This window comes from Scylla paramamosain, chromosome 27 (genome assembly GCF_035594125.1).
Source record: "Scylla paramamosain isolate STU-SP2022 chromosome 27, ASM3559412v1, whole genome shotgun sequence".
NCBI classification, from domain to species: Eukaryota; Metazoa; Arthropoda; class Malacostraca; order Decapoda; family Portunidae; genus Scylla; species Scylla paramamosain.
This window is the reverse complement of record NC_087177.1, coordinates 16979214-17004650: the sequence shown is the minus strand read 5'-3', so window position 1 is coordinate 17004650 and position 25437 is coordinate 16979214. Positions and strand designations below refer to the sequence as shown.

Below are 25437 nucleotides of genomic sequence, written 5' to 3'. Positions count from 1 at the left end.
CCAATCCCTCTTCAGGATTCACCTAAGTGGAGGTGCCTCTGGCATTTTGTTTCTGTTATTTGGAGGTACCTGAGCAGATATTTTGCTGATTTTCTTTGGAATGACTACTGCTACCATGTCAGAAACCCATCTCTATATGCTGAAGGCATAACACAGGTGACAGTGTCTGGCATGAAGGCATACATTCCTCACTCTTTTTCTCGACCTAAACTTTCCAAACCTTGGTTTAACATAGCCTGTTCTCGTGCTATACATGATAGAGAGGTGGCCCACAAAAGGCACTTGAGCCTTCCATCACCAGAATCTCATGCACTTTATATTTCTGCCTGAAACCATGTCAACTCCATTCTCCAACTAGCCAAAAGCTCCTTCATTAATAGAGTGTTAAAATCTTTCAAGATCTAACTCCACTCATGACTTCTGGTATCTAGCCAAAAATATTTCCAATAACTTTACTTCTTCTTTCCCTAATTTATTTCAAACAGATGGCACAATTGCTATCACATCTATCTCTAAAGCTGAACTCTTCGCTTAAACCTTTGCTAAAAACTCTACCATGGATGATTCAGGGTTTTTTCCTCCCTCTCCACCAGCCTCTGACTACTTCATGCTATCTATTAAAATTCTTCACAATGATGTTTTCCATGCCCTAGCTGGCCTAAACACTCAGAGAGCTCATGAACCTGATGGGGTCCCTCCTATTGTTCTCTGAAACTGCACCTCCATGCTTGCACCTTGTGTATTCAGACTCTTTCAACTCTGTCTGTCAACATCTACCTTTTCTTCTTGCTGGAAGTTTGCCTACATTCAACCTGTTCCTGAAAAGGGTGACCGTTCTAATTCCTCAAACTACCATCCTATTGCTTTAATTTTATGCCTATCTAAAATTTTTAATCTGTCTTCAACAGGAAGATTCTTAAACATCTATCACTTCACAATCTTCTATCTGACTGCCAGTATGGGTTCTGTCAAGCCACTCTACTGGTGATCTTCTGGCTTTCCTTACTGAGTCTTGGTCATCCTCTTCAAAGATGTTGTTGAAACTTTTGCTGTTGCCTTAGACTTATCAAAAACTTCTGACAGAGTCTGGCACAAAGCTTTGATTTCCAAACTACCTTCCTACAGCTTCTATCCTTCTCTCTGTAACTTCATCTCATGTTTCCTTTCTGACTGTTCTATTGTTGCTGTGGTAGACAGTCACTGTTCTCCTAAATCTTATTAACAGTGGTGTTCCTCAGGGTTCTGTCCTGTCACCCACTCTCTTCCTATTATTTATTAATGATCTTCTAAACCAAACTTCTTGTCCTATCCACTCCTACGCTGATGATACCACCCTGCACTTTTCCATGTCTTTTCATAGACGTCCAACACTTCAGGAAGTAAACAGTACTCACGGGGAAGCCACAGAATGCCTGACTTCTGATCTCTCTAAAATTTCTGGTTGGGGCAGAGCAAACTAAGCATTGTTCAATGCCTCAAAAACTCAATTCCTCCATCTATCAACCTGACACAACCTTCCAGACAACTACCCCCTCTTCTTCAATGACACTCAACTGTCCCCTTCTACAGTGAACATCCTCAGTCTTTCCTTTACTTATAATCTAAACTGGAAATTTCACACCACATCTGTAGCTAAAACAGCTTCTATGAAGTTAGGCATTCTGAGATGTCTCTGGCAGTTTTTCTCGCCCTTCCAGTCACTAACTCTGTACAAAGGCCTTATCCGTCCATGTATGGAGTATGCTTCACTTATTTTTTTTGGGGGGGGTCCACTCATACCATTCTTCTAGTCAGGGTGGAATCAAAAGCTTTTCATCTCATCAACTCCTCTCCTTTAACTCATTGTCTTAAGCATCTTTCTCAATGCCACAATGTTGCATCTCTTGCTATCTTCTACCACTATTTTCATGCTAACTGTTCTTGATCTTCCTAACTGCATGGCCTCCCTCCTCCCACAGTCTTGCTGCACAAGACTTTCTCTCACACCCCTTTCTTTCCACGTCTATAATGCAAGATCAGTCATTCATCCCTTTCTCTGTTAAACTCTGGAACTCTCTGCTTGCTTCTGTATTTCCACCTTCCTATGACTTGAACTCCTTCAAGAGGGACCCTATTTGGAGACTGGCATCTCATTGGGTCTTTTTTTTGGGGGGGGATTTTTGTTGCCCTTGGCCAGTGTCCCTCCCACAAAAAAAAAGTGTCAATCTTCCCTCATATATCTTGAAGAACATTTCAAAATATCAAGTATCTATCCAAACCCCCCCCCCACTCCCCGGATATCTTGGCTGTCAATCTGAGATATCCTACACTTATTTTAAGGTCACATTAGTGTCCAATTTATCCAATATCCAAGATACTGATCTCCAACTTATCAAGGTTTAGTGTAATCAGGAAGGGTGGCAAACTCCTCAGAGAGACAGTGAACATGAATAAAGCAAGAAGGAAGGAAATGTTTCCAATGGAATAACAAGAAACAAAGCAGAGATAAAAACAATCACAGAAATAATAAATGAGGTAACAGATCAAATATCAGAAAAACGTAATGAAATATATCACAGATAAGAAGATCACATAAAACAATTCTCCAAACATCAGCAATAATGAAGGAAGTAATCAGAAACCTTTGCAAATTAAAGGGAGATCTGAAAAAATCACAAATAACCAAGTTTGTCTTAGGAAGACATGGAAAACTGAAGAAAAAACATGAAGCTGAAAAAGGAACAGTGGAAGGACACAAGAAGAAATTTTTTTTTCTACAGAGTCATGGGACTGCTGGTTAAGAAGTGGTACATAAACAAATTGGGAAACCAATTAAGAAAATGTATGCTGAGACAGAATGTAGGTACAGCAAAATTAAGATATTATACAATAATGTGGATGGGATAGTCTCTATATTACTGGAAGTCAAAGATACTACATATAAAGAAAAAACAAATCTGCAGAGATTCTGCCTCACTGGATTAAACTAAACAAAAAATATGAAAAAGGAGACCCTAGAAATGCAAGATTACCATATATAGAGGAAAGATAGAGAGAAAAAAAAAGAAAAAAAAATTAGGTTGTCATAATACTAATAGGTAAAGAATTTATAGTGCAGAAAGTAAAAATGGGAACATCATGAAACTGAGTTAATAGCAGTTCAAGTTAAAACTAGGGAAGGTAATATAATGATAATGTTATATATGCTTCCTCAATATTTGAATATGGCAAATTAACTTTAATGAACAGGTTATTATGAGCTTGACTCAATCCTGTAAAACTACAATTAGGTAAACACACACACACACACACAAAAGGAGCTAGTAAAAAAAAAAACAATGAACAAAGGAGAAGTTTTTCTGGAGAGTAAGAGATATGAGAATAAAGAAATTGTACATTGAACAGTAAGTAAAGTATGTTATACTAATGTAAATGAATTAATTTCAACTAAAATGGAATTAAATGAGCTGTTAAGCAAAACCACACCAGATGTTGCTGTATTATGTGAGACAAAATGGAAAAATGAATGGGGAACTCCTGATATTGGAGATGATAAATATGATTTATGGATGAAAAATAGAAGTGAAAAGGGAGGAGGAGAGACAATTTTGACTAAAAAATGTGTCAAAGTTGAGAGGGTAATAAAAAGTGAAGACAAGTCTGAAATCCCACAAGTGATAATTAGAGGTGGAAATGGAAGGATAATGAATTATGTATGCCACCTATGACCAATGCTTGGTGAAAAGAAGAGCATGAAGAGATGTTGGTAGATGTGTTAAATGGTCTTGAAAAGACAGTGATAGAAAGTAGTGATATAATTATTGTTGGTGATTTTAATTGTAAGGAGATAAATTGGGAAACACTGACAACTACTGGAAGTGAAAACTCATGGAGTAATATGAGGGGGTTTCAAAAGGTTTGCTGAATAAGGACAGTATAAAAAAAAAGGTTTCAGTTATGATATTTATTTTTCAACATATATTCCATTAATGTCAAAACACTTCTGCAAATGTTGATACCAGCCTTTAAGTCTGTCTTAGTAAAACTGAGGATAGTGTGATCTGAACCATGTCAGAGCAGCTCTTTCTACATCTTCAACTGATGAAAAATTGGTACCTTTCAATGATTTTTGAAAGTTTGGAAGCAAAAAGAAGTCGGATGGGGCTAAATCGGGGCTGTAAGGGGAATGTCAGATGATTTCCCATCGAAATTCACATAGCACAGCTCTTATCTGCCAAGCGCTGTGACCAGGTGCATTGTTGTGGTGGAAGAGGACGTATTGATGCAGCTTTCCAGGCATTTTCTGAGATTTTTTTTGGACAGTTTTCTCAAAATGCATTCATAATAAGCAGATATAAATGTTTTCTTGTTCTCAAGTAAGTCAACCAGCAATATCCCCTCTGCATCCCAGAAGACAGTGGCCATGACCTTTCCTCTTGAATGCTCAGATTTTGCTTTGACTGGTCCACTTCCACCCTGGGGTGCTTTGATTGAATTTTGTCCTCAGGATCATACTGGTAGAGCCATGTCTCATCCCCTGTCACAATTCTCTGCAGAAAAGCTTCAGAGTCCTCATCTCACTTGTCCAAAATTTTCATTGAAAGATCTGTCCTTGTTTGCTGTTGCATTGGGCACAACAACCTAGGGACCCATCGAGTGGAAAGCTTGCTTAGCCCCAAACTCTCCACCAGAATTGTGTGTGCAGAACCCACAGAGATGTTGAGTGTGTCTGCTAATGATTCAGTGGTTATTCGTCTATCCTTTTCAATCATGTGGTGAACAGCATCAATGTTTTTCTCACAAACTGACATTGATGGCTTGCCACTGCAGGGCTCATCTTCAATTTCATTTCTTCTACTTCTGAACCAACTTATCCATTTGTAGGTTGTTTACTTCTTTGGGGAATTGTCGCCATAAACTTGTTTCAGAGTGTCAATGATTTGCCTATTCTCTCAACCGTGTTTCACCATGAATTTAATGTTTGTCCTGGCCTCAATTTTAGTGGATTCCATGTTGCTTGAATGGTGCCTGACTTCCAACTGGCAGCAATGCATTATTACCTGCATTGAAGAGTTCATGTTTGAGCACATTATAACACACTGATACAAGAATGTTCAGGTGCATTGAAATAAAAATTCTTCCATATAATTTTTAATTATGGACTTTTTCCACAAACTTTTTGAAGCCCCCCTCATTGACTGTTAAACAGGGCGGTGTAAAACTTGATGACTCAATGGGTTGATTGTGATACTAGATTTAGTGGAAGAGATAAACCATCAAGACTTGATTTAGTGTGTACCAAGAACATGGAAATTATTGATAGCCCTCTAGGTAAAAGCAATCATGTGTTGATGGAATTTAATTTAAAAAATGAAAATGTAATCATTGATGAAAATTGTAAGGTAAGAAGATTTAAATATAGTAAAGCTGACTGAAAAATTAAGAAAGTACTTTGTTGCTGTGGACTGGAAAGACTTTGAAGATGCAGAAGATGTTCAGGAAACATGGGATGAATTTATAAGGATATATAATTCTGCTGTGGAGAAATCTGTACCTAAAGGAGGAGTGAGATGTAGAAAGGGTTATGTAATGGTTCAATACAAAATGCAAAGAGGCTAGAAATCGTAAATCAAATGTTTGAAATAGATGGAAGAAGAGGAAAACTGAGAGCAGATGGGAGGAATATATTGATGCTAGAAACAAGTGCATTGAGATAATAAGAATGGAGAGAAGAAACTATGAAAGATATATAATAGATAAGTGTATAAATTAATCCAAACTGTTCTTTGGACATATTAATAGGGAGATGAAGAAGAAGGAAGGTGTATCAAGATTGAAAGTTGAAAGAAAAATCTATGATAATGCACAGGACATGGCAGAGGTTATGAACAATAGTTTCAGATCGGTATTTACTGTGGAAAGGGAGTTTGATGCTGGCAGGGATAAGTTGGTAAGGAATATACTAAGTACAGTCCCAGTCAGTTATGAAGAAATACTTAAGATGATGAAAGAACTTGAAGTAAATAAAACAACTGGTCCGAACTGGATATTGAAGGAATGTAGAAAACAACTGGCTGATAAAATTCAGTCTAGTGGTGACATCACTATCACAGGGAAAAGTACCAAAAGATTGGAAGACAGCAAATATTACACCAATATTCAAAGGAGAAAATAAGGAAAATCCGCTAAATTATAGACCAGTGTCGCTGACTAGTGTTGCGGAGAAATTATGTGAAAGAACAATAAAGGAAAGATGGATGGAACACTTGGAAAGATATAAAGTCTTAGTAAATTGTCAATTTGGATTTAGGGGGGGAAGATCATGCTCCATGAATTTATTGTCCTTTTATTCAAGGGTAGTCAATATTGTGCAGGAGAGAGATGGATGGGTGAATGGTGTCTATTTAGACTTGAAGAAGGCATTTGACAAAGTACCACACTGAAGATTGCTATGGAAGATAAAAAAAATTATGGAAAAATTGGAAGAAGACTGCTAGAGTAGATGGAGGATTATCTGGATGATAGAGAGATGAGAACTGTAATACAAGACCAAAATTCATCTTGGCTGATAGTAACTAGTGGTATCCCACAGGGGTCAGTGTTGGGACCAATAATGTTTGTAATATATGTGAACGACATAAATGAAGAAATAGATAGTTATATGAACTTAATTGCAGATGATGCTAAGCTGATAAGGAAGGTAGAAAATGTAAATGACTGTATGGTACTGCAAGATGATTTAAATAAGATAAATAGATGTAAATTTTGGCAAATAGAATTCAATTTATGTAAATATAAAATAATGGAGTAAGAGTAAGAAAAGAAGAAAATATTACTATGAGATTGAAGGTGTGAAGTTAAAGAAGTCAAAAGAGGAAGTGGATTTGGGAGTAACAGTTACTGAAAATTTGACTCCGGACAGACACATTGATAAAATTACTGGAGATAATAAATTTGTTAAAAAGAGTAAGAACACATTCTCATATTTGGATAAAGAAATGATAAAAAAGTTGTTGATTTCCATAAGACCAAGATTGGAATATGCAGCAGTGGTGTGGTCTCCTCATACAAAGAGGAATATTATAAAATTAGAAAGAGTACAAAAAGCTGTCACTAAGATGGTTCCGGAGTTGAGTAAATCGACCTACGAAGAGAGAGATTAAGCATGTTGGAAATTCCTACCCTTGAAAAACAGGAGAGAGATAAATATCTATAGAAAGATAAATGGTATGGAAAATGTGGACAAAGAAGGTTTTATAAATTTAGATACACAGAGTACAAAGGGACACAATAAGAAGTTGAAGAAAGTTAACTGTAAAAGAGACATTAAGAAGTACAGTTTTCCTCACAGAAGTGTGAACAAATGGAATGAACTCAGTAAAGACATTGTAAATGCCAAAACTGTCAGTGCTTTTAAGACCAAACTAGATAGATACAGAGATGGGATAGTATGAGATTACTCCCCATCCATAAACCACAACTAGGTAAATATAACTAGGTAAATACACACACACACACACACATTAGAGTATGCTGCAGTCATATGGTCTCCACACAGGAAGAATATAAGAAAACTAGGAAGAATACAGAGGACAGCAATGAAGATGGTGCCAGAATTGAAGGAAAAGACTTATGAAGAGCGACTGGAAGAAATGAGATCAATTAATAACACTGGCAGAGAGAAGAGGAAGAGACTTGATAACAGTGTACAAATTAATACACCATATGGAAAAGGTAGACACACAAGTTTTTAGAGATGCATATAAATGAGGAAACAAGATGTATAAGAGGACATACAAAAAAGGTTGAGTAAATGTCTCAGTGACATCAAGAAATATAGTTTCCCATACCAAAGCACTGATCTCTGGAATAGTTTAAGTGAGGAGGTGGTTACAGCTGCTAGTGTGAGCAAATTTAAAGAGAAATTGGATTACTGCAGATATGGAGACAGGACAAAAGAGTTTTGGCTTGTACCCTGTACAATACAAATAGGTAAATACAAGAGGTTGGAAGATGGAAGAGTACAGTGAGTTAGAAGACCTAACTGAGGAAGCCATAAGACCTATGCTTCAAAATATGGATTTCATTAATTTAATTTGTGGCACTTAAAAATATGGAAGACAAATAAAAAAAAAACAGTATTAACTAGAGATTTTACCTGTGATAAAGACTGGAGTAAATGCAAAGTAAAAAAATCAGAATATCAATGGAACAGAACTTACTAGAACTTGTACAAGATCACTTGCTAACACAACATATTATGCAATATACAAGAATGAGGGGCATGGATCAACCATTGCTACTAGATTTACTCTTCACAAGAAAAGATAATGAAATAGGAAATATTGTGAACTTCCCACCATTAGGGAATAGTGATCATGTGGTACTGACATGGGACTTCATAGTGGTATATGACATAATAGAAAATTAATAAAGAAGACAGCTTACTTATAGAAATGGAAATTATGAAGAACTAAGAAAATATTTTTATTCAATAAAGTGGGAAGAACAACTGGACATAAAAGATATAAATTACCAGTACAGAGGATGTCTGAATTACAAGGTAACAAGTTATGAATGTTCAGAGATATGAGCTGTCTACTCACAAAATGAAACTGTGCTCTTGATATTGTTCCCTTTGCTAACCAGAAGTTCAAACTTGGCACTATGTGCCATATTTACTCCTTGCATGCTGCTTCGCCACTACCCACTCAATGCTACAGCATAGCAAAGGACTGCCCACTGCCTTAGGACACAGGCCTTGTAGAAGTTTATTTTGAGATGCTAGTTTAAAATTTGAATTTAATTTAAAAACTTATTGTACTGCACCTCAGTGAGTCTGGCTTGAGATTCCATGGCATACAGATCTCCACCAGTTGGCCTCTGGGACTCAAAGAGATGGGAAGGTTGTCCTGCATGGCGTAGAAACCCTGCTTCATTACATTAAGTCCATGAATAGGCAAACATACCTGTCTTATACTTTCAGCCAGCCATCTTAATAAATTATATGGATAAAGGCTTGTATAACCCGAGAAGGAGAGTTGGAGAAAGGAAAAAAATGTGCGAGAGAGAGAGAGAGAGAGAGAGAGAGAGAGAGAGAGAGAGAGAGAGAGAGAGAGAGAGAGAGAGAGAGAGAGAGAGAGAGAGAGAGAGAGAGAGAGAGACCATAACTCATAACTTGGGGCTACACCTGCTGGACTTTGGTTATGCTCATTTCTAAGTCCACAAATAGGCAAACAAACCTGTCTTATGCTTTCTAATAGCCATCTTAATTAATTATCGTATTTGATGGCTCATAAGATGCACCTTTTCTCCAAAAATAAAGTCTCAGGAAATGAGCCTGTGTCCTATGAGGCCAAGGTTCAGCATTGAGACAGTGGTTGATGGTAATTCTATGGCAACAGAGGCTCTAAAATCAAACCCCAGACATCTTTGCACATGTAAACAAAGTGATGATTGGTACTACACCACAAAACAATTCTTTCTTTCAAGGTAACAATATATATTAGGTCATACTTACCAGTAATTCACATAGAATGACACCAGTCAGGAAGAATTTGCCTAGGTGACCATGCACCACACACTGCATGTACCAAAATAAACATGCGGTCAGTTATGCGCTGAACCCGGTGACATGGGCAAGCTTCACTGCATCCTTTACAGTGTGATGCCATTACTCCTTGAGGTAAGACACACTTTCATACAATTAAAATTGCACCTATTTTTTAATATTCTTATGAACAAACTTTATTACCCCTTTAGTCTCTCACAGTCACTGCCAATGCCATATGCCAGGTACATGTTTACATCTCATAACAGGATTGGTACATAGGCTACTAGCAAATATTAAAGTTTTTAAATGCAAAATATTGGGATCTAATAATGATCTAAATACATGTGAGAGTCTTCAAATGTCAGGTGAAATCCTTCACTTCATTTTCATAGCTCAAATCCACTCATTTATCTTTTTTTTTCATTTCAATGTCTGACAAAACTGGGTGTGTCTTATGAGCCCATGCGCCTTATGAGCCATCAAATACAGTACCTAGTTTACCTACTTATATTGTACAGGGCATGAGCCAAAGCTCATTTTGTCCTGTCTCCATAACCATATTTATCCAATCTCTCTTTAAACATGTGTACACATGTTTGCCACAACCATATCTTCCTTTAAATCATTTCAGATTTCAATAATTCAATACAGAAAGCTGTATTTCTTGATGTTGCTCGAACGTCCACTCTTCTTTATTTTCTTCCCATGCCCCCTCATCCATCTGTGGTAACAGGTCATTTCTATGTATTCTTTCTATATTGTTTACTGATTTGTACATTGATATTGTTACGAGAGGACAAGTTCATGAAGATACCCAGACTGAGTCCCAGCGGAAGTGGAGGATGACGTCGCGCTACGTCACCTCACCGACCGCCTGCTAATTGGCTCGGGAGGATGACGTCACACTACGTCACCTCGCCGGCCGCCTACCCTGGGGCTCGGGAGTATCACGTGACGTGTAGCAGCCCTGGGATTGGTGGCGGAACAGTTTGGGAGACAGAGTGGCAAGAGAGCACTGGTGAGGGAAGGAAGCCCGCGCGTCGCCGACACTGCCTCCTGTACTTGTATGTGCCTTTGTGAGCTGGAGCGAGGCGTCAAGAAGCCTTCCGAGGGTCGACAAGAGGCCCGGGGTGCCGAGCTACAGCATAGGACTACTGTGTAGTGTGAGCAACGGAGAATAGAGGGCCAGAAGCCGACAAGTGTGTTTTACTACTCGCCTTCTGAGGGGAGCCAGGGGAGAACACGGAGCGCCGCAGGGTAAGTTCACCGTCACGTATGCAGGAAGCACCGGACCCTAAAAGTGTAAGTGTGAAGGCCCACGGGGTGGTGAAGTTACAGTGGTGTCAGGAGTGGGATGAGTTAAGTGCTAACTGTGTGCGTCGCGGTGTGTTACTGAGTGTGCGTGTGTATTGGACAGGGGAGGCGAGCAGCGGTGGTACGGGTAACGTACTTGTGGATCGCAGCGGGCGGGCGGACGGTGCAGTGTGTTTTGCCATGGTAAGCTGCGTGTTGTGTTAAGTTACGGTGCCTTACAGTAATTAAGTCAGCATGGCGGCGAAAGAAATCACACTAGCGGATGTTATGAGTGCCCTGAAGGCGCAGGGAGAGGTACAGCATGCTGAGTTGCAAGCGGTGACGAGCAGTGTAGACCGTGTATTTAAGGAGGTTATGGGGCTCGTGAAGGAGGAGTGTTCACGGGTTAAAGACGAGGTGTTAAGTGAAGTGTTCACCAAGGATCAGGTGAAGGGAGAGGTGGAAAAGGCGGCCAGTGAACTGAGGAGATATGTGGATGAGGTTGTGGCGGCACAGGCGCCTCCTGTACTCTCTCAGCATAAAGGCACGCTGTCCCGGTCAAGTGGGCGTGCTAGTGAGACTGAGGGGGGGAGTGACGAAGAGGAGGAGGATAATAGTTGTCACGGAAGCCTAAACAGCCTTTCTCCATTGGCCAAGGTGATACCATCTCCCCTACGCTCTCCTGTAAACGTCTTATCACCTCCACCATCCCCGCCAGCCTCAGTAAAGTCGTACCCCTCTGCTGCCAGCTCCACGTCACGGAGGCTGAAGGACGGGACGAGGCACTGGCCACAGGAGTTCGATGGAACAGTGTCTTGGAAAGCGTATAAGACACAGTTCGAGCTCTTGGCCAGCGCCCGCCAGTGGAGTCGCCCTGAGATGGCCATGCAGCTGGTGTGGGCACTCAAAGGACCGGCATTAGAAGTCCTGAACCAGCTGCCAGCTGCCCAGCGGTGCTCGTATAGTAAAGTGACGGCGACACTGGAGAGGAGGTACGGGTACCAGCACCAAACCGAGGTATTCAGGACAAGGTTCTGGGCCAGGTTACGAGGCCCGGGGGAGACCCTGACACGCCTGGCGCAGGATTTGGAGGTGCTGGTGCGGCGTGCGTACCCGGAGGCCAGTGAGGAGATGATCACCATTCTCCTGCGGGATCAGTTCGTTGATGCCATCGAAAACCAACAACTGAGGATATACGTCCAGCAGGCACACCCCAAGGACCTTCAGGAGGCCCTGGCGAGGGACCTGGAGATGGAGTCATTTCTCCGGACGACGCGGGAGCGACCCAGCAGGAATTATGTCCCGCAGAGAGTGAAGGCAAAGAAAGGGGCCGTGCAGAAGGCCTACTCTAGCCCTTCACCGCCCCTAGGTGAGTTCAGGGGTAAGTGCTACTCTTGCGGGCAGCAGGGGCACACCAAGAGGTACTGCCCGCAGGGATCGAGTAGCAGAAAGGCTGTCAACGGCAGAGCAGGACAGTACCAGTACAAACCCTGTTGTTGGAACTGCGGTCAGGGGCACAAGACGGCAGAGTGTGCCCTCGTCTCTCCCAGGGATAGCAAGGAGGCTGGGGGAAACGGAAAGAGGCTGGTGGAAGGGGTCGAGCGCCAGCCAGAGAGCCAGAGACCCCACTCCGCCTAAGTTGCCGCGCCGAGGGTGCCCGGACAGTGCAGGTGGGCGGGCAAGTGGATGGCAAATCTTGCTGCCTCACTGTGGACTCAGGCGCGGAACGTACCTTCATGCAGGACGGGGTGGTGGCAACTGGACAGCCCCCGGTGGCCCAGCAACAACTGTGTGGTATTACAGGGCACTGCACACAGCTGAGGGGACCAGTGCATGCCAGGATTGCGGTTGGCAGCACGGAGGAGCATCTTCCCGTCTTTGTGGCAGACGTCGGGGAGAACTTGCTCGGCCTAGACTACCTGAAGCAGAGCAGGGCGGTGCTGGACTTCGGGGAAATGACTATGTCGGTCAGAGGTAGTGTGGTGCTGCTACAGGAGGGCGGTGTTGACGCAGAGGAGTGTGAAGCTTCAATTGAAACTCACCGAGCCCATACTGCGTCCCTACCCGAAGCCAGCCACCGCTGCCGTCTCAGTAAGGAACAGAAGGAGGAAAGTCAAGGGTCGGAAGAGTGTGAAGGTGTACAGACGACTATGGACCCGGAAGGTCATTGCGAGGACATGCAGGGGAGTAGCACTGGGGTTCCACCTCATCTGCAGGATCTATTGTAGAGGAGTTCAGCATGCCTGTCTGGGGAACAGGTGGACGAGGTGAAGGAAGTGCTGACTCTGTATGCAGATGTCTTCTCGCAGGGAGATAATGACCTGGGCCGGACCAGTCTGGTTAAACACTGCATTCACACAGGGGATAGTCGGCCGGTTAAGTTGCCGCCCCGCTGGATTGCGCCTGCTCGTCGGCTGGAAGTGGAAAAAGCCGTGGAGGAGTTGCGCGCGCAAGGGATAATCAAAAAGTCGGCTAGTCCCTGGAGTGCTGCTGTTGTCCTCGTTAAGAAGAAGGATGGGTCTACCAGGTGTTGTGTGGACTATCGGGGCCTTAACGCGGTGACGACAAAGGACTCTTACCCTCTACCGAGGGTGGATGACACGCTTGACGCACTCACGGGGGCCCAGTGGTTCTCCATCTTAGACTTGAAATCAGGTTACCATCAAGTTGAGGTTGCGGAGGAGGACAGAGAGAAAACGGCCTTCTCGTATGGGCAGGGACTGTATCAGTTTAAAGTGATGAGTTTTGGTCTGGTGAATGCCCCGGCCACCTTTGAATGTCTAATGGAGCGTGTGTTGGATGGGTTGCTGTGGAAAAGCGCCCTGGTGTACTTGGACGATGTGCTAGTGTACGGGAATTCATTCAAGGGGGCTCTGGAGAGGCTTAAGACAGTGTTGGACAGGTTCAGGGGGACAAATGTGAAACTCAGTCCAAAGAAGTGTAGCCTGTTCCAGAGGGAAGTGCCGTTTCTGGGTCACATAGTGAGTAGTGAGGGAGTGAAAACAGACCCTGGTAAGGTAGAGTCAGTTAAGGAGTGGCCAGTGCCGCGCAGTGTGACGGAAGTGCGCGGGTTCCTTGGGTTGTGTACGTACTACTGGAGGTTTGTGAAGGGTTTTGCGCAAATTGCGGTGCCACTCCATCACTTGACTCGTAAAGGGGCATGCTTTCACTGGAGCGAGGACTGTCAACGGGCCTTTGAAACTCTGAAAGAGGCTCTCGCTAACGCCCCTGTGGTACCGTACCCGGATCCAATGAAACCATACGTGTTGGATTGTGATGCGAGTGCTGAGGGAGTAGGAGCCGTCTTGTCCCAGGAGAAAGACGGACAAGAGTGGGTCGTCTCCTACTTCAGCAGGAAGTTCTCAGCCCCTGAAAGGAACTATTGCGTCACTCGTAAGGAGTTGTTGGCAGTGATCCTGGCCATTGATCACTTCCATCCTTACTTGTACGGGGCCAGATTCAAGATCAGGACAGACCATGCTGCTCTGAGGTGGCTGAAAACCCTCAGAAACCCGGAGGGGCAGCTGGCCAGGTGGATTGGCAAGCTGGAGCAGCATGACTACAACATCGAATACCGGCCTGGAAAAATGCATAGCAATGCTGACAGTTTGAGTCGCTGTCCTTGCGACAGTGACTGCAGGCATTGTAGACGCCATGAGACTGAGCCTGTGTGCGTGAAGGCTGCCGGTCTTGTCAGTGACACTGAGTGGGGAGAGGACCTCAAACAGGCCCAGCGACAGGACGCTGATATCGGGCCCATAGTGACACTGCGGGAAGAAGGCGAAGAAAAACCGCCATGGGAAAGCGTGGCCCCGCTACGCCCTGCCGCCAAGGCGTTGTGGCAGCAATGGGCAGTGTTGCGAGTGAGTGACGGTGTGCTGCAATGGCGGTGGGAGTCATGTGACGGCGGTGTGGCCTTCTGGCAAACAATTGTCCCTGTGAATATGAGGGAGGCCTTAGTGCACGAGGCTCACGGTGGAAATGCAAGTGGTCACTTCGGTGTGAGGAAAACGCTAGGGTGGTTAAAGCAGCGGGTTTATTGGGTAGGCATGCGGAAGGACGTTAGTGAATGGTGCAAAGTGTGTGACGTGTGCTGTGGGAAGATGGGCCCCGGGAGAAAGACAGTTGCTCCCTTACAGGTGTATCAGGTTGGGGCACCTATGGAGAGGGTGGCAGTGGACATCCTGGGTCCGTTCCCTCAGACACTGAGAGGTAACCGCTTTGTGTGTGTGACCATGGACTACTTCACTAAATGGCCGGAAGCGTATCCGCTGCCAAACCATGAGGCTGCCACCGTGGCAGGTGTGTTAGTGGACGAGTTCTTCGCCCGGTTTGGTGTGCCGCATGAGCTGCACTCTGACCAGGGCAGGGAGTTTGAGTCGGCAGTATTCCGAGAGTGCTGCCAGTTGCTGGGCGTCAAGAAAACTCGTACTACACCCCTGCGGCCGCAGTCGGATGGCATGATGGAACGCTACAACCGCACGTTGGGGCAGGAGTTGGCCAAATATTGCCAGGAAGGGCAGGAGGACTGGGACTTAAAAATCCCCCTGCTTCTCTTGGCCTACCGGTCAGCCGAGCATGAGGTGACCGGTTACACGCCAGCCCAGCTGATGTGTGGGCGGGAGCTCCAGCTACCAGTGGACCTCGTGACTGGCAGGCCGCCGGACGAAGACCTGCCCACTACCATCACCCAGTACGCTACAGCCCTACAGGACCGTCTCCGGGAGGTGCACCATCAGGTGAGGGGTAACCTGAATGTGTCCGGTGAGGCGATGAAGGACCGGTATGACCGCCGGGCAACGGCACCACCCTTTAGCGAGGGGGATCAGGTGTGGCTGCACAACCCTCGGCGTAAGAAAGGATTGTCCCCTAAGCTCCAGAGCCCCTGGGAGGGGCCATACGTGGTGGAGAAGGTCATCTCGGACGTCACCTTCAGGATACGCCAAGGGCCAAGGAAGCGGGCACTGGTGGTGCACGCTGACAGGCTCTGGGGTTACCATGGCCCTGGAAACTTCTCCTGGGGAGAGCGAGCTGCTCTCCTGTCCAGTGACGAAGAGGAGGACAAGGACGAGGGCCTTGGGGACGACGAGCCCCTGGTGATGGAGGATGACGGAGACCTGGACCTGAGAGAACCTGAGCCGCTGGTGATGGAGGAAGGTGGAGCGGATGAGTTGTGTCCCTTGGAGGGGGCACTGGCGGATGTCGACGCTGGACCTGTAGTAGGGAGACCCAGACGGGAGCGGCATCCACCCAAATGGAGTGAGGATTATGTTCTTTGTTGATTTTTGATATACCTAAAGTTGAAGTATTATTTTCTTGTTTTTGGGGGTGTATCTGTAACCTAAAGGGAATACAGAGAGTTGGGGAGCGAGGGCGCTCAGTCTCTTTACAGGAGGGGGTAGTGTTACAAGAGGACAAGTTCATGAAGATACCCAGACTGAGTCCCAGCGGAAGTGGAGGATGACGTCGCGCTACGTCACCTCACCGACCGCCTGCTAATTGGCTCGGGAGGATGACGTCACACTACGTCACCTCGCCGGCCGCCTACCCTGGGGCTCGGGAGTATCACGTGACATGTAGCAGCCCTGGGATTGGTGGCGGAACAGTTTGGGAGACAGAGTGGCGAGAGAGCACTGGTGAGGGAAGGAAGCCCACGCGTCGCCGACACTGCCTCCTGTACTTGTATGTGCCTTTGTGAGCTGGAGCGAGGCGTCAAGAAGCCTTCCGAGGGTCGACAAGAGGCCCGGGGTGCCGAGCTACAGCATAGGACTACTGTGTAGTGTGAGCAACGGAGAATAGAGGGCCAGAAGCCGACAAGTGTGTTTTACTACTCGCCTTCTGAGGGGAGCCAGGGGAGAACACGGAGCGCCGCAGGGTAAGTTCACCGTCACGTATGCAGGAAGCACCAGACCCTAAAAGTGTAAGTGTGACGGCCCACGGGGTGGTGAAGTTACAATATCATTGTGTGTGTGTGATTACCTAGTTGTGTCATGCGGGAAAGGAGCTATGCTTATACTGTCCTGCCTCTGTGTCTATTATTATCTAACTTGGCCTTGAAATTATGAATAGTTTTTGCTTGTGTGTGTGTGTATTATCTAGTTGTAATTTACAAGGCCTGAGCTACTTTCATATCTACACTTGTCCAGTTTTTCCTTAAAGTTATGCACACTTGTTGCCAATACAACATCCTCAATTAGCTTGTTCCAATCTCCTATATTTCTCTGTGAAAAATTATGTTTATGTTACTCAAGTATTTTCCTTTTCTTAACTTTTTTGCTGTGTCCTCATGTGTAACTGGTATTTCCTACTTCTCTTAGCAGCAGTTTCTCATTATCTATTTCTTCCACTCTATTCCACAATTTATAAATTAGTATTAAATCTCCCCTTCCTCTTCTTTGTTCTAATATCGGCAGATTAATTTCTTTTAACATATCTTCATGCGTTAATTCTTCCAGTTCTGGAACCATCTTTGTTGCCATCCTTCGTATCCTTTCTAGTTTTTTTCACATGTTTCTTTTTATGGGGAGACCACACTGATTCAGCATATTCCAACTTTGGTCTAATCATAGTGGTAGTTATCTTTCTCATCATATCTTTATCCACGTAGTGAAATGTTGTTCCAATATTTCTCACCATTTTATATGTATCTCTGAATATCTTTTCAACATGTTTTTCCAAGTGTTGACTATCCTGTATTATCACTCCCAGATCTTTCTCTTCTTGTACTTTTATTATTTCTTTATTTTCCATTTCATTGTCAATTTTGGTCTCTTCACTCTTCTCCCATTTCCATTGCATGACTTTTTTTCACATTAAATTCTATTTCCCAATTCTTATTCCAGTCCCAGATTTTATTCAGAATGTCTTGTAGAATTTCACTGTCTTTGTTGTTTCTTATGTCTTTGCAATTTTGCATCATCTGTAAACAAGCTCATGTAACTCTTTACTCCTTCGGGCATATCATTTCAGTACATCAGGAAAAGTACTGTTGCCAGCACTGATCCTTGTGGTACACCACTATCTACTTTTCTCCATTTTGATTTTACGTCTTTTACTACTGTTCTCATCTCTCTTCCTTTTAAGTAACTTTCTATCCATTTTTTTTAATTTTTCCACTTAATCCTCCTATATTTTCTAGCTTCCATAATAACCTGCTGTGGGAAACTTTGTCTTTTTTTTTTCCAGATTTAAATACACACAGTCTACCTATTTATCCCTCTCCTGTGTTATATATAACAGTGAGATCTAATTCACTCTCAGATAAAAGCTCATCAAATTGGTTACATATGATTGCTTTTGTCTAAAGCCATACTTTTTTTTATTATTATTATATCATGTTTTTCTAGAAATTCTTTATCACTTCACAGGTCTTAAATACTATGCTGGTCATCAATAATAGTTTACAGTTTAGTGGTTCTTCTTTCTCTCCACTTTAATAAATTGGCACAATGTCTGCTCTCTTCCATTCATTAGATACTGAGCACTTAATTATGTCATATACTGTTCAATTAACTGTTTCCTGCACTCTTTTAAACTGAAACATGATATTCCATCTAGTCCTGTTCCTTTTCTCATTTCCAGCTCATTTATCATTTTATAAACTTTATTAATTACTATAATTTCCCATATTTTTTTTTTTTTATCTTCTCATCTTGTAGTTCTATAAATTCGGATTCTTCTGTGAAAACTTGTTGGAACTTTTTGTTTAGTAATTCGGCAGTAGACACCTGCCGAAACAATAATTACTCCCAGTGAGGTCTAAAGCATTGTTCAGGGGGTGCTGTGAACTTATCATTAAACCCAGCTGTGACCTCACTGAACGTTTCCCTTTGTGTCTCACAACAAAAGGGGGCAGTCACAGCCTGCCCTCTAAACACAACTCTCTTCCTCCACACAAAACTACAAGCACCTAATAACACACACACCCTTCACTCAAAAATTTTAAAATCATCATGGCAACTCCTACACCAGCCTCGTATTCCCCATCTGGGGAGGGGACCATAAATGTCCCCAGGTCAGACTGCCTTTCTGTCGACAACCCTAAGTGTCTTGACACCCCCTCAACTTTTTCTTCATTAACTTCTGCAATATTCGTGGTTTAAGATCTAATTTTCAATCTGTAGAACACCACCTCTCCTCTTCTAAACCTCATCTTCTTTTCCTCACTGAAACTCAGGTGTTTGAGGCAACTGACAGTAGCCCCTTCTCTGTTCCCTCCTACTTTCTCTATTCTCATTTTCGATCCAAAGTTGGATGCTGCGTTTATGTGCGCAATGACTTAACCTGCTCTCGTGCCCACGCTCTTGAATCTTCCAAGTTTTCCACCATCTGGCTACGACTACAGAGTCACTCTCAAACTAAATTTATCTGTGCTGTATACCTCTCACCTAACTCCTCTGACTATAAGAAATTCTTTGACTACTTAACTTCGTATGTGGACCACATTCTGACCCTCTTCCCTTTTGCAGAGATCTCCATTCTTGGAGACTTCAATGTTCACCACCAGCTTTAGCTTTCCTCTCCCTTCACTGACCATCCTGGTGAACTAGCCTATAACTTTGCTATTGTTATCCTCCACGACCTAGAGCAATTGGTGCAACACCCTACTCATATTCCTGACTGTCTTGGAGATACGCCCAACATTTTTGACCTTTTCCTGACCTCTAATCTTTCTGCTTATGCTGTCACCCTTTCTTCTCCGTTGGGCTCCTCCGATCAGAATCTCATATCTGTATCTTGTCCTATCGCTCCAATCCCTCCTCAGGATCCCCCTAAGCAAAGGTGCCTCTGGTGTTTTGCCTCTGCTAGTTGGGGAGACCTGAGGAGGTATTTTGCTGATTTTCCTTGGAATTACTACTGCTTCCGTGTCAGAGACCCATCTTTGTGTGCTGAGCACATAACAGAGGTGATAGTGTCTGGCATGGAGGCGTACATTCCTCACTCTTTTTCTCGTCCTAAACCTTCTTAACTTCGGTTTAACACAGCTTGTTCTCGTGCTATACATGATAGAGAGGTGGCCCACAAAAGATACTTATGCCTTCCATCACCAGAATCTCATACACTTTATATTTCTGTCTGAAACCATGCCAAGTCTGTTCTCCAACAAGCCAAAAACTCCTTCATTAACAGAAAGTGTCAAAACCTTTCAAGATCTAACTCTCCTCATGACTTCTGGCATCTAACCAAAAATATCTCCAGTAACTTTGCTGCTTCTTCTTTCCCTCCTCTATTTCAACCAGATGGCACCACTGCTATCACATCTATTTCTAAAGCTGAACTCTTCGTTTAAACCTTTGCTAAAAACTCTACCTTGGACGATTCTGGGCTTGTTACTCCCTCTCCTCCACCCTCTGACTACTTCATGCCACCTATTAAAATTCTTCACAATGATGTTTTCCATGCCCTTGCTGGCCTAAACCCTCGGAAGGCTTATGGACCTGATGGGGTCCCTCCTATTGTTCTCCGAAACTGTGCCTCTGTGCTTGCACCTTGCCTAGTCAAACTCTTTCAGCTCTGTCTGTCAACATCTACCTTTCCTTCTTGCTGGAAGTTTGCCTACATTCAACCTGTTCCTAAAAAGGGTGACCTTTCTAATCCCTCAAACTACCCTCCTATTGCTTTAATTTCCTGCCTATCTAAAGTTTTTGAATCTATCCTCAACAGGAAGATTCTTAAACATCTATCACTTCACAACCTTCTATCTGATCGCCAGCATGGGTTCCGTCAAGGCCACTCTAATGGTGATCTTCTGGCTTTCCTTACTGAGACTTGGTCATCCTCTTTTAGAGACTTTGGTGAAACTTTTGCTGTTGCCTTGGACATATCAAAAGCTTTTGATAGAGTCTGGCACAAAGCTTTGATTTCCAAACTACCCTCCTATGGCTTCTATCCTTCTCTCTGTAACTTCATCTCAAGTTTCCTTTCTGACCGTTCTATTGCTGCTGTGCTCCTAAATCTATTAACAGTGGTGTTCCTCAGGGTTCTGTCCTGTCACCCACTCTCTTCTTATTATTCATTAATGATCTTCTAAACCAAACTTCTTGTCCTATCTGCTCCTACACTGATGATACCACCTTGCACTTTTCCATGTCTTTTCATAGACGTCCAACCCTTCAGGAGGTAAACATTTCACACAGGGAAGCCACAGAACGCTTGACTTCTGATCTTTCTAAAATTTCTGATTGGGGCAGAGCAAACTTGGTATTGTTCAATGCCTCAAAAACTCAATTCCTCCATCTATCAACTCGACACAACCTTCCAGACAACTATCCCCTCTTCTTCAATGACACTCAACTGTCCCCCTCTTCTACACTGAACATCCTCTGTCTGTCCTTTACTTATAATCTGAACTGGAAACTTCACATCTCATCTCTAGCTAAAACAGCTTCTATGAAGTTAGGCATTCTGAGATGTCTCCACCAGTTTTTCTCAACCCCCCAGCTGCTCTGTACAAGGGCCTTATCCGTCCATGTATGGAGTATGCTTCACATGTCTAGAGGGTTCCACTCATACTGCTCTCCTAGACAGGGTGGAATCAAAAGTTTTCATCTCATCAACTCCTCTCCTCTAACTGACTGTCTTCAGCCTCTCTCTCACTGCTGCCATGTTGCATCTCTAGCTGTCTTCTACCGCTATTTTCATGCTAACTGCTCTTTTGATCTTGCTAACAGCATACCTCCCCTCCTCCCACGGCCTCGCTGCACAAGACTTTCTTCTTTCTCTCACTCTAATGCAAGAGTTAACAAGTATTCTCAATCATTCATCCCTTTCTCTAGTAAACTCTGGAACTCCCTGCCTTCTTCTGTATTTCCATCTTCCTACGACTTGAATTCCTTCAAGAGGGAGGTTTCAAGACACTTATTCATCAATTTTTGACTACTGCTTTTACCCTTTTATGGGACTAGCATTTCAGTGGGCATTTTTTTTTTATTGGATTTTTGTTGCCCTTAGCCAGTGTCCTTCCTACATAAAAAAAAAGAAGAAGTTTCATTTCCATCTTTTAACCTCTAATTTTCTTTTAGTTTAATTCTACCAGTAATTAATTTTCTTCTTTCTATAGGCTTGTATAATGGGGCATTTATTCACTCCTGTCTCATATATTTCCATAAAAATGCCGTATATATCTTGTACATCATTTGCTTTTTTCTTAGCTTTTCCCAATCCATTTCTTCATAAAATTTCTTAAGATCATCTGTTTGCTTTTCCATAGTTTCTCCTATTCCCTTTGTATGATTCATCCTCCACATTGACATCATTATTGGCCTCAATTTCTACCATTAAATGGTCACTTTTTCCCATGGGGCACACTTTAATTAATTGTTTAGTTAGGTCCCTTCGTTAATATTAGGTTTAGTCTTGCTGGTTCGTCATCTCCCCTATATCTTGTATTTTCAGTCACCCATTGCATCATTATGTTTTCCATAGTTAGCTTCAGAAATCTTTCTCCCCATGCAGTCTCATTTCCTCCTGCTTCAAATGTTTCCTAATTTTACTTCTTAGCAGTTGAAGTTACCAACCAATAATACTCTTTTATTAAATTTCAATAATTTACTCAAAACACTGAATGGTATCTTCTATTATTTTCTCTTATTCTTGCTTCTTTCAAAAATTAGTTTTGGAAGAAGTTTAGTTTGGTAATAACAAAGGTTGTTATTACCATCAGTATTTCTTCATTTTTATCTTCCAAGTTTACTCACTATTTCTGCTTTTCCATCCCCATATTCCACTGTTTTTTGTTGTCAACTCTTTTCTCATCATTATCATTACACTTCCACCTCCTTTACCAATCCTATCTCTTCTCCATATATTGTACTTATTATTAATGACTATCTGGTTTTCTTCTTTTAGCTTTGTTTCCATTAAATACACCACCTTCGGATTCTCTTTTAACTACGTGTGAAGCAATTCTCTTATGCTATGTCTCTGCTTTTGCTGAGATAATTTAGTTTTAGTGACCAGTAACAACAGCAAACCTTGTGACAACCAGTACAAGTAAAATGATTCAGTAGCAAAAAAATTATACTTGTAAATCCTAATGAAGTGATTTGTGAACAGAACTAGGGCAAGTACAGTAAAATCCCTCTTATCCGGCATCAATGGGACCGCTGACATGCCGGATACTTGAATATTGCCGGATACTTGAATAGAAGTGAAATTATGTCCACAATCACCACCCTACACTCACGCATCTTACCATAACAAAGATCAGCTGATCTTAATCAGCAGCTGATCTGATCAGCTGCTTAAGTGTAAGCACAACACGCTTCCTCTTTTCTACAACTTTAGGCATGATGAAGGCATCAGGCGATAAACAGTGCACACGCGGGACTGAGTCACTGAGTAAACACAGTGTAGTGGGCCGCGGGTGGGGCGAAGCACTGCGCTCTGGTGGCGAGGGGACAAAGTATGCCTCGCGTGGGAATTTTAATTAATTTTATGAGTACACATTGATTTTTTATTGATTTTAAGGCTTGGGGAAAAATGTGCCAGATCCTCGAAGCTGCCGGATACTCGAATGCCAGATGAGAGGGATTTTACTGTAACATTCTAAACACTTTCTTTGCCTCAGTATTTACAGTAGAAGATCTCAGTGACATCCCTACTGTGCCAGCAGTTCAGCTTAATAACAACGATGTACTAAGTAGCATCAGTATAACAGAAAGTGACGTGTCAAAATGCTCAGATAAACTTAAAGTTAGCAAGTCACTCGGGATTGACACGATCTCACCCTGTATCTTAAAAGAAGTGAAATCCGAATTAGTTAAACCATTAACCCTATTGTTCAACAAATCTTTGCAGTCCGGTACAATGCCTGATGAATGAAAGCTCACTAATGTAGCTCCGATTTTCAAAAAAGGCAGTAAGTCATTACCATGTAATTACTGGCCAATTTATTTAATCACAGTTGTATGCAAAATGCTTGAAACACTAATAGGAGATAAACTTGTTAATCACTTCGAAGAAAACAACTTACTTAAAAATACTCAACACGGCTTCCACAACAAATGCTCTTGTTTGATGAACCTCTTGGACTTCTAAGATAATCTGAACCAGTATGACAAGAGTAAAGTGTTAGATATAATATATCTTGATTTTCAAAAGGCCTTCAACAAAGTCCCCCCACAAAGCTTAATGATTAAACTAAAATCACACAGTATCCAAGGCAATGTGTTGCAATGGGTTAAGAACTGGCTAAACAACTGTAAGCAAAGAGTAGTAATAAATGGAAAAGCATCCAAGTGGACTAACATAACCAGTGGGGTACCACAGGGATCAGTCTTAGGACCTGTTCTCTTCCTTGTTTATAATAATGACATAGATGAGGGTGTTACCTGTATAATATTGAAGTTTGCTGATGACACCAAAATTGCGAATTCCATAGTCTCTAGTCCATGCTGTTACACAAGCTACGAGCGTTCACATAGAAGACCTTAAGCTTATTTTGAGTTGGTGGGGAGTCATTTACATGGATGAGGTTGCACGATCCTGCTGGCCGTTTTTTGGCATGAAACTAGAAATCTGGCCTAAAACTAGAATTTTTGGCTTGAAACTAGAGAGAGAGAGAGAGAGAGAGAGAGAGAGAGAGAGAGAGAGAGAGAGAGAGAGAGAGAGAGAGAGAGAGAGAGAGAGAGAGAGCACCTCACCTTATGGATGATGTGATAGTATTGTGTAGTGACAGGCTTGAAGCTTCTGCCAAATGCAAGACTCAAATATGCCAGGTGTATGACCCAGGTTGAAATGAGATACATTCTCTCTCTCTCTCTCTCTCTCTCTCTCTCTCTCTCTCTCTCTCTCTCTCTCTCTCTCTCTCTCCTTTTCTGGGTTATACATGCCTTTATTCATATAATTAATTAAGATGGCTGTTTGAAAGCATAAGAAAAGTTTGTTTGCCTATCCATGGACTTAATGCAATGGAGCAGGTTTTCTACACCATACAGTGCAACCCTCCCATCTCTATGCTTCTCAGAGGCCAACTGGTGGAGGTCCATAAGCTGTTGAATCTCAAGCCAGACTGCAGTGCAGTACAGTAAGTTTTTAAATTAAATTAAAATTTTAAACTAGCAACTCAAAATAAACTGCTACATGGTCTGTGTCCTGTGGTGATGGGTGGTTCTTCACTATGCTGGTGCATTGCATGGTTAATGGCAAAGAGGTGTATTAGATAAATATAACATGTAGTGCCAAATTTGAACTTTTGGTTAGCAAAGAGAACAATATCGAGAGCACAATTTAATTTTGCAAGTAGACTGCTCATATCTCTGAACATTCGTAACTCATTACCTTATAACTCGAATACCCTCTGTACATATATATATATATATATATATATATATATATATATATATATATATATATATATATATATATATATATATATATATATATATATATATAAAGTTTAAATCATTAGATATCTTACTCTCAATGTAACACTTAAATCATTTTCAAAACAGTATGTTTAATTTTGATTTACATCATTATTTTTATACTCTCAATATAACAGAAATAATTTTCAATACAGTATATTTAATTTTGATTTACATCATTTTCTTTTTTAATCTCAATATAACTCTTAAACAATTTTAAAACAGTATATTTTATTTTTTATTTAA

The 25437-nt window shown here is 42.4% G+C and overlaps 1 protein-coding gene across 4 annotated transcripts in view; it reads right to left on the bottom strand.

Moving 5' to 3' along the window:
* Positions 1 to 25437, bottom strand: part of LOC135114293 (LIM domain kinase 1-like) — a 267522-nt gene that overhangs the window by 10065 nt on the left and 232020 nt on the right. The gene's annotated exons all lie outside the window — the stretch shown is intronic.